Below are 10,563 nucleotides of genomic sequence, written 5' to 3'. Positions count from 1 at the left end.
ATTTAGTTACAGTCCTGTCTGTGCTCCCACCAAAAAGATTTAGTTACAGTCCTGTCTGTGCTCCCACAAAAAGATTTAGTTACAGTCATGTCTGTGCTCCCACAAAAAAAATTTAGTCACAGTCCTATCCTGGACGTTTTATTACCGTGTATTATTGTTGAAAACAATAATAAACCCTCTTCCCCATGCCTTTAATAACCAGGGTATACTTACCTCTAAATATATAGTACAAACGATTGATATGGGTATTAAAAACTTTGATTAAAAAAACAACGTAAGAACGTTTTGACCTGCTTAGGTCATCACCAGGTTAAGAATTACTTTTAAAAAAAGTGACCGTTATTGATCACGTGTCGTGTGACGACAATAATGATAGGTATAAGATTGTAGGGGCGTTGTATATATTGAATTGTATTATTACATTGGTTATCAACAATGTAATATCATATGTGAACACGTTTAATGAAAAAAAAAGTGTTCCCTGGTGCTGGTTTAATGAAAAATAAAAGTGTTTCCTGAATCTGGTTTAATGTGGGTTTAATTTATTGTATTAGAAGTGATTCACATCTATAGAACAAACACTTAGCTTTTTTCAACCATATCAACTCCTTATACACAAATATTTAGTTCATCATTGAATACGAAAAAGATCATCAACTAACATTTCTGAATGTCAATATCACAAGAAAAGATACGCAGTTCAAAACACAAGTCCACAGGAAAATCACCCATACTAGACTCTACATTCCCTGTAACTCGGCAGATGAAACAAAACGAACACTCAACATACTTAAAAACCTAATAAACACAGCCACAAAACTTTACTCATTCGACAAACTTAGAACAGCCTAGATTAAAAGGACTCTTCAACTTATAAAGACAGCGTGCCTTGAACACCTCACTGATGGCATTTCAGTTTACGTCCCCGAGGTTTAACCAGGGATGAATTGTATCAACCACTAGAGGGCTCTGTAGTCGAATATTTTAACGCTAAAACCTACAACATCAGTAGTCTTAATAACCACTGTCTAAACGAATGTAATGTTGTTCCTACCTCCAGTTTTATTCCGTGCTATCCTCCATTCCTGCTTACCTCCAGTTTTATTCCGTGCCATCCTCCATTCCCGCCTACCTCCAGTTTTATTCCATGCAATCCTCCGTTCCCGCCTACTTCAAGTTTTATTCCGTGCCATCCTCCTTCCCGCCTACTTCCAGTTTTATTCCGTGCCATCCTCCGTTCCCGCCTACTTCCAGGTTTATTCCGTGCCATTTTCCATTCCCGGGAAGAATTCCTCCTTAGAACGCTAGAGTATCTTGCAATTAACTAAGAAAATCAACTTTTAACCAGAAGAAGAGCGCACTACCACTACATCTTCAACCGCGAACATGGAAATAAAAGCACAGAACACGAGCTTCAATCGCTGATTATGAATTGGATTAAACATTTGATCTTAAAAAGGAACAACAGTGTTCAATTTTAGACAAAGGTTGTGAGGAAAAAAAACGAGATAAACGTTTGTGTGAAAATCTTATAAAGCAACTGATCTTCAGCGCCATCTTTTTCCACACTACAGAACTAATTCGAAACTACATTTATATCTGCGTGTGTTTTGGGGTAATGTGTGCGAGCTTGATTAAACGCTATTACTTTAATTGGTACAGGAAGTCGGCTCTTAACTACCCTTCATCGCACATTGAGCATGCGTGGCTGTCATGATATATCTTACATTTCCTTAATACCTCTACATAAAAGTTCAATTAATTACAACCATTTAGACTTATTAGTTTTTTATAATGAATATCATTCTCGGTACAAGTTCATGGAAAAATCACTTTATGAAGTAATATAGCGCGTACTTGGCACACACGGATATGAATGCATTTGTTTAACTTCGTTAAATTGGGTTTTTGTAAGAAGAGTCCACGTGCATCTATCTATCCGTCGTTTGTTTGATTTATATGGTGTTAATACTTCATCTCATGATCCGGATGTGTTAAAAAAAAATCTCAATTATTCGTATACAAGATAAACACTTATAATAGCTGACTCGGACGCAAAGTAGGGTGTGTTAAATAATAAAGAGTGGGCTTATAAATAAAACGTATATAACAAGCGGTAGAGAACAAATGACGTCAAACACGACGATAATAAACAAACACTTTAAGTGAAGCTAATGATGTTGGATTATTAAGAAACAAAAACGTATAGTCTTTATGTTTAGAAGATCGAGAACCATCCATCGGTGACCTTGGTATGACTATGTTCTCTTTAAAAAACAAAACAAAGAAACTCTGCAATGAGCCTAAATCTCCAATGATTTTTTTTTTACGTGTAAACTGAGAACCATTTCCTAAAACTCTACAGAAGTTATTCAACTTTATGCGACACGAGCGTGGCGTTGGCGCTGTTGTTTTCATGCATTGCATAGAGTAGATCACATTTCAGGAGGCAGGTCCTGTCATGCCCGTTAGGGCTAACACAAGTTGACACTTTCCTAGAAATAAGTTTAAGCCCAACTAAATGTCTGGAAGATCAAAATCTGTGGGTCAGGTCCACATGGCGCCTTTCTGGATGACTAGAAACTTGGATCATTAGTTGCGCCAATCTGGGGGTTTTCGTCGCTAGGGCCCACATGCTAGTTCAAAGGTCGCGTTCTTTCTTTTTACACTATTCTTGTCAGAAATTCGTGTTCTGATAAATGTATAGGTTAATATTACAAATAGGGGTTCTATTTAGCTTTGTTTGGAATTTTTACTTCGCTATATATTCTTGCAGTGATATATCTATTGTCAAAGTATGTTTTTCTAATTTCTAGCTGAAAAATTATTTTGTCAAAAACATTTTTTCTTTCTTTTTTACAAAATTCAACCAGACCAGCTAACCTAAAACCACAACGATTACCATTAGAGTAGTCACGTGTCTGATAAACGCAAACATTAGTCTGTTTACCATTAGAATAGTCACGTATCTGATAAACCCAAACATCTTTTGGCTTATCATTAGAGTAATCGCGTGCCCAGACAAATGTTTGCGTTTATCAGACACGCGATTACTCTAATGATAAGCAGAAAGATGTTTGGGTTTATCAGCGTTTATCAGACACGTGACTATTCTAATGGTAAATAACATTTGTCTGTTTACCATTAGAATAGTCACGTGTCTGATAAACGCAAACATTTGTCTGCTTACCATTAGAATAGTCACGTGTCTGATAAATCCAAACATTTGTCTGCTTACCATTAGAATAGTCACGTATCTGATAAATCCAAACATTTGTCTGCTTACCATTAGAGAATAGTCACGTGTCTGATAAACGCAAACAATTGTCTGTTTACCATTAGAATAGTCTCGTGTCTGATAAACGCAAACAACTGTCTGTTTGCCATTAGAATAGTCACGTGTCTGATAAACGCAAACAACTGTATAGCTAAACTTGTGCCGGCCATTTTGGTTTCCTCCATACACTATTCTGTTAAGAACAAACATCAATAGAGATGAAACGTAGCTTCTTCAAAAACAACTTATTTCAGTATTGTTGCTTAGTTTAAAACACTTTCTTAAAACTGTAATATCATCTTAGAAGAAACTTTGGCTCAGAACAATAAAAAGACAACACGTTTAGTACAGAAAAATAAAAAATATAGAACAGAAATATGGCGCACAACTGAAAACAAAAACTAAACTTATGTAAATGTTTGTTTCTGTTTGTTTTGTAATTAAGCACAAAGCAACACAATGGGCTATCTGTGCTCTACCCACCACGGGTATCAAAACCCGGATTATAGTGTTGTAAGTCCTCAGACATACTGCTGTGCCACTGGAGAGCCACGAATATTGTTTGTTTGTAATTAAGCACAAAGCTACACAATGGGCTATCTGTGTTCTTTGCCCACCACGGGTATCGAAACCCAGATTATAGTGTTGTACGTCCTCAGACATACCGCTGTGCCACTGGGGAGCCACGAATATTGTTTGTTTGTAATTAAGCACAAAGCTACACAATGGGCTATCTGTGTTCTTTGCCCACCACGGGTATCGAAACCCAGATTATAGTGTTGTAAGTCCTCAGACATACCGCTGTGCCACTGGGGAGCGTGTTTGCTTCTATTGACTAAAGTTGCGTAACTGTAAATGTTTACTTTCTATTGACCTAAGGTCGGTTTCTTCTTCTGTGTAAACGAGCTAACTGACCTCGAAAGATTTTTACTTATGCTAAAAGTTCACTTTTCTTCTCCAGTATAAGTTATAACCGATTTCAAGTGAGTGAGCAAACAGTGTTGTGGACTTTACAACTTAGTAACTTATTCATTGGGGCTGACGCTAGTATAAGAACTGTTCTTGGTATAGAGCATTAGATAAAAAAAAAAGTATTTTGAAACTTTCCAAGCTACCATATTTCGCATTTTGTAGCCCAACAGTTTCTCGCCCACACTATAGAGCGCGCAAGCCGCACTTAAAGTATTTGTTTTATATTTAAGTGTTAACTCAAACCATCAGGTTCCCCTTGCTCAAACACTATGTACGGGAAGCAACTCAGGCAAACAAGGTTAGACAAATTAAAAAAAGAAAAAAAAACCAACAGAATTTTGCCTATTCACGTGTTCTACTATCATGTGCTATCTATCTTCAGGTTTTTCTCTTTCCTGTTTTTGTTAGATTATGTTTATTCCATTCACATATATATACACAACTCGGCTATATTTTTCTCTTCTTCGATACTTTGGAACATGATAAAATAATTTATATGTTTCAGACTTTATTCTCGCTACAAAAAAAAACGCCGGCGGTTTGATTTGAAATATTATCATTTTAGGTGCTATATGTGTAACAGAAATTTATTAAATGAACAAAATAAAATTTCTTGGGCATCTTTCTTGATCACTGCAAAGGATAAATAAGTAACTATCGATTATCAAACAAAACGATAGTTTTGTAACCACTTTTAAGGTAAGACAAATAACAAATAAATGTATTAATTACAATACGAGCTATAAAAGTTCCAGAAATAAGTGAATTAGTGCCTGGCCAAGACCTTTTATAACTTGATGGTTCAAACACGGAAATACCCAATGAAAAAAAACAGCAAAGTCCTCAAAACCAAATTACACAATACAATAACGAATTAGGCGGGGGAAGAAATACAAACCTAATTAAAAAGATTACTCGAATTGATAATTATCAATATTAAACGGGTCTCGAGAGTAACGTCACGTTACAGATAGTTAGCAAACTAATACCTGCAATAAACTTTATCATTATCAAGAAATATAAACGTTGTATCACTAACTGTTCCCGATTACTGTCACTATATTCTAGTGGATTTATTTATCAAGCGCTTTATAGCAAGACACTTCATGTGTAAACCTGTTCATGTATATTCTAGAGGTTTCATTCTCAAGCACTTTATAGCAAGACACTTTACATGTAAACCTGTTCTTATATATTCCAGTGGATTTATTCTCGAACACTGTAGCAAGACACTTAATGTGTAAACCTGTTCTTGAATATTCTAGAGGTTTCATTCTCAAGCACTTTATAGCAAGACACTTCATGTATAAACCTGTTCTTGAATATTCTAGAGGTTTCATTCTCAAGCAGTTTATAGCGCGATTTTGTATTTTATATTTGATAAAATTTCATTTTCCCAACAAATATGCAACTTGAGGTTTTGACCAAAATAATAAAATGTGTTAAAATTGTACTACTATTTTTGTACTATACTAGATTTCCACACTATTTCAAGTTTTTAGTCTGAGTGGTATTGTTTGTTTGTTTAACAGTGTAAGGCAGATAGAGGGAAAGCAGCTAGTCATCACCACCCACCGCCAACTCTTGGGCTACTCTTTTACCAACGAATAGTGGGAGTGAGCATCACATTATAACGCTCCCACGGCTGAAAGGGCGAGCATGTTTGGTGTGAAGGGGATTTGAACCCGCGACCCGCAGATTGCGAGTCGAGCGCCCTAACCACCTGGCCATGCCGGGCCGTCTCTGAGTAGTAGATGATACATGTAATCCAATCCAGACTCGGCTTTCATTGATTTGAAAAGTTGTAAAAGGTTTCACATACATTTTTCACTTTGACTAACTGATACATAAAATCTAATCCACACTTGATACTTATTGATTGAAAAAAACTTTTAAAAGTTTATATATATATTGTACTAAATAACTGATACATTCATTATTAAGAACTGGGTACCATTCAATCAACACAATTCTACTTTACAGTAATGTTTCGTGAAGTTGTTGCAGTTTCCATTATCACTAATTAGCTTATAATCATTCTTTTAATTTTCCAGAGCTACAGAGCTGATGTTATGATAATTATCATTGGTTCATAATGTTTCATTTACTTTTGTATTATCCACTACTATCATATAACATCCAAATACATTGTGGAGCTACTGTTATGATAATTATCATTGGTTCATAATGTTTCATTTACTTTTGTATTATCCACTACTATCATATAACATCCAAATATATTGTGGAGCTACTGTTATAATAATTATCATTGGCTTATTATCTCTCATTACAATCAAGTAGTGCAGTAACGTACTATACAGCTGTTGTTGTTACCTTTATTGTAGGCAGCCCCCTCCCCCCTGGTTGGTCAGCGGTAAGTTTCAGAACTTACAATGATAACATCCTTGGTTCGATTTCCCGCTAAACAAACAAATAAAAATATTGTAAGAAAGACATTTTTATCCAGGGGCGAACTGGCCATAACAGCGGTGCAATCATCGGGCCGCTCCCCATAATCCGTCACTGTACTTACCTTCCACTTTCAAAGGAACCAGCACTAGACGCGACATTTATTTCGTTGGTTTCGCGTGAATGGCGGTACGGAGTGAGGGGGCGTCATTCGTCGGCACTGAGGAAGTAAGTAGTAAGGGAGGGGGGGATAAGTGAAATGGCTATTAAGTTCGTAAAATGAGAAAACGAATAAAGGAAGAGATTCTAGAAATTTGCACCTTCTGAGGAATCCTCAAGAATCCCTGAAAGTTTCATGGTGATCAGAGATCACGAGAAGTTTGAAAATTTCCGTCACGGACAAATTAATTGTAACATCTGATCAGAGCAAGCTATCTACTTACTTGGATCAAAAATAAAATTTAATCCGGTAATGAGCTTAGCTAATCAAATACACTTTTCTTACGTTCTTACTTATAAAGATTAGAATGCATTGTTTTACCATTTGGGTAACTTCACCCTAAACGATGTTTTTGGCCATAAACCCAATAATGTCTCTCGACAACTTAGGATATTTAGGTTAGCCCTATATTCATATAATAAGCTAGCAATGTAAAGTAATTTCTATAATAAAGTATAATAACAAAAACATGATAATAAAGCTCCTAACCAAAAATATTAATGAAATTATCATTAAAGAAATAATACAGTATATCTTTTGATAAAAAGGTTAGAGAAAAACGACCTTTAAACTCCAGATAATCATAAAAGTACTTTTTATTTTAACCAACGTTTCGCCCTTGGGACTTCACCAGTTTTATCGGTTGTATGTACTAATCCTGATGAAGCCGCAAAGGCGAAACGTTGGGTAAAATAATAAGTTATTTTATAATTATCTAAAGTTTAAAGGTCGTTTTTCTCTAACCTTTATATCAAAATGTGCAAATCCCTCCAGTGTGCACTAAAAATCTTGAAAGACAACACAACGTCCTAACTTTTAGCTTCAAGTACAAACACAAGTACAGATGCATTGTTACCATTGTAAAGTGCAATAATGTTATACACAGATGTTTTAGTTATTGTCTTGCAGGCTAAACAAAGCATGTTTTGATTTATTCCCATAAAACAATAACTTTCAAACGGAGATAAAACTGTTCGTCATGAACTTGCCGTTTAACCTCGAGGGATAGGGGTGTGTGTATACAGCGAGGCCTGGAGAGTGCAGAAAAAGGGTCATATATTTCACGTAACCGAATTGAATATAAGATCTTTTTCAAAGGATACTCTAATAGAGATGTGTGAGAAGTGGGGGTGTTTGGTTAGAAAATAATTCACAATAGCATTTCACCTCCTCCATCCAAACTAGTGGACATGTTTTCAATAAATAATACCCTGACCATTACTCGAATAGTAACAACAAAAAGTCAACCGTATTCTATCGTCCATTCTCGTGTGCTGACCTGCACTGTGTAGTTAAAGTATACTGACCACAACATAGTTCAATCCCGTGATGCATGTATACGCCTTAAATCTAACTTCTCGACACATTCCCTAAAGTTTGAAAAATACAAAAGAATCAGTTGACATAAGGGTCGGGGGTGGGGAGTGATAAATAGAAGACTGATAAGAACGCTCATAAATTTATCAGGTAACAGTGTAAATACGGTGGAGCCTTCACAACTGACCACTGCCATTCACGTTAAAGGCCAATAAATTTTGGAGACAAGCTCTTGAAGTAATTATCTGGATGGTTTTGGCAACGGTGGACAGCTCTGTTTGTTTGTAATGAAGCACAAAGCTACACAATGGGCCATCTGTGCTCTGCCCACCACGGGTATCGAAACCCGGTTTCTAGCGTTATAAGTCCGCAGACATACCGCTGTGCCACTGGGGGGGCAGGACAACTCTGATACACGTGATAACCTAATGTTTCTTTCAGTTGGTCAGATTTCTCTTTTATCAACGGATCATAAAGATTTGTTTGTTTGTAATTAAGCACAAAGATACACAATGGGCTATCTGTGATCTGCCCACCACGGGTATCGAAACCCGGATGTATGATCAAAGTACATGTTTATGTGTTGTTGTTTTTTTTTGCGAAGTACACCAGGTGGTCTCATGACATTACAATTTAAATTTACTTTTGACTGGCTGAATCATGTAAGTGTTTAGTTTGATACTGCTCTATTAGCAGGCAATGACATTTAAATATTATTCTTTAGTTATATGGCCCGGCATGGCCAGGTGGTTTAGGGCGCTTGACTCACAATCTGGGGAGTTGCGGGTTTGAATCCCCGTCCAACTAAACATGCTCGCTCTTTCAGCCGGGGGGGGGGGGGGGGAGGTTATAATTTGACGGTCAACCCACTATTCGTTGGTAAAAGAGTAGTCCAAGAGTTGGCGGTGGGTGGTGATGACTAACTGCCTTCCCTCTAGTCTTACACTGCTAAATTAGGGATGACTAGCGCAGATAGCCCTCATGTAGCTTTGCGCAACATTCAAAACTAAAATAAAATTTAGCTAAAAAAAAAACCTAAATAAAGCCAAATTACTTCGGTTTTAAATTGAGAAAGTCACGTTTTGATTTCAAATATGTTCTTGAGGCGTGTCTGTGAACTTAAATGGTTCAAATTCTGTGAACTGTGACTCATGAGACAGAAAAATCACAAATAAAAAATATCTTTTGAAGGACTTATTCACTACGTAAAATTTAGATATCCACATTTCGGGGGGTGTCGGGAAGGATGTGAACAACTCATAACTGACCAGAACTGGACAAAAGATTACTTTGGGAGGGAAATACTTCCTTTTCTTGCTTTGTCGTCAATCAAACCACGAGGAAAGAGCCTATCCCCCATTCTCATGTCCAGTGGTGAACAACAGATTCCGTCTAAATGGTCAGAAATGACAAGTTGGTTTTCGAGCCCACAGTAATGTTTCCAGAGTGAGGGGGTCAGTTCCCTATTGTCACTTGACAATCATAAAGACTGAGGAACAAATAAAAGAAATTCTGCAGGGAAACCTAGTGCCAATTGTTGAAAATCTTTTATTTTTTTCTACTTTAGTCCAATGTTTATCGCTTGACCGCGCTTCACAACTCGTGCGGGTCATGCATTTAGGATTTGAAAAGGCACTATGAAATATATGTCCATAAACAATAACACTGTACTAGTAGGCCTATACCCTTTATTGGTATTAGTACCTAACCTCCTGGAGGTTTTACTTGTGTACTACAGGTTCTAAAAATGTGATACTTAGTAGATAAAAGTTCGAACACTGGTAATCATTACAATGAAGTACAGTTCTAGCTGAGGGTTCAATACATACAGATCAGGAGTATTTGTCTGCTGTCAGATCATTGAATGGAATCACTGTATATACAAGAAGAAAACCTGTTTCTTCACCTGATAACGTGGGGTCGAAGGTTATTTAGCAGTTAGAACCATAGTATATCTAGGCAGAAAATATGTTTCTTCGCCTGATAACGTGGAATCAAACGTTAGTTAGTAGTTAAAATCACTGTATAGCTAAGTAAAAACCTGTTGTGTCAGATGATAACGTGGAATCAAAGGTTAGTTAGTAGTTATAATCACTGTATAGCTAAGTAAAAAACCTGTTGTGTCAGATGATAACGTGGAATCAAAGGTTAGTTAGTAGTTATAATCACTGTATAGCTAAGTAAAAAACCTGTTGTGTCAGATGATAACGTGGAATCAAAGGTTAGTTAGTAGTTATAATCACTGTACAGCTAAGTAAAAAACATGTTTTGTCAGATGATAACGTGGAATCAAAGGTTAGTTAGCCGTTAAAATCACTGTATAGCTAAGTAAAAAAGTAGAAAATCAGTTTTTTTACAGAATATAACG

The 10,563-nt window shown here is 36.4% G+C and overlaps 1 protein-coding gene across 1 annotated transcript in view; it reads right to left on the bottom strand.

The window, feature by feature from the left end:
• The window catches only part of LOC106478817 (meteorin-like protein), a 66,858-nt gene extending 65,376 nt beyond the window's left edge, over window positions 1-1,482 (bottom strand). Inside the window, exon 1 of the mRNA XM_022382496.1 lies at window positions 1,094-1,482. The gene's annotated coding sequence lies outside the window, so the exon portion shown is untranslated. The remainder of the gene's footprint in view (window positions 1-1,093) is intronic.
• Between the last annotated feature and the right edge of the window lie 9,081 nt (window positions 1,483-10,563).

This window comes from Limulus polyphemus, unplaced genomic scaffold (assembly GCF_000517525.1).
Source record: "Limulus polyphemus unplaced genomic scaffold, Limulus_polyphemus-2.1.2 Scaffold253, whole genome shotgun sequence".
Taxonomy (NCBI): domain Eukaryota; kingdom Metazoa; phylum Arthropoda; class Merostomata; order Xiphosura; family Limulidae; genus Limulus; species Limulus polyphemus.
This window is presented reverse-complemented; position numbering and strand designations above follow the sequence as displayed.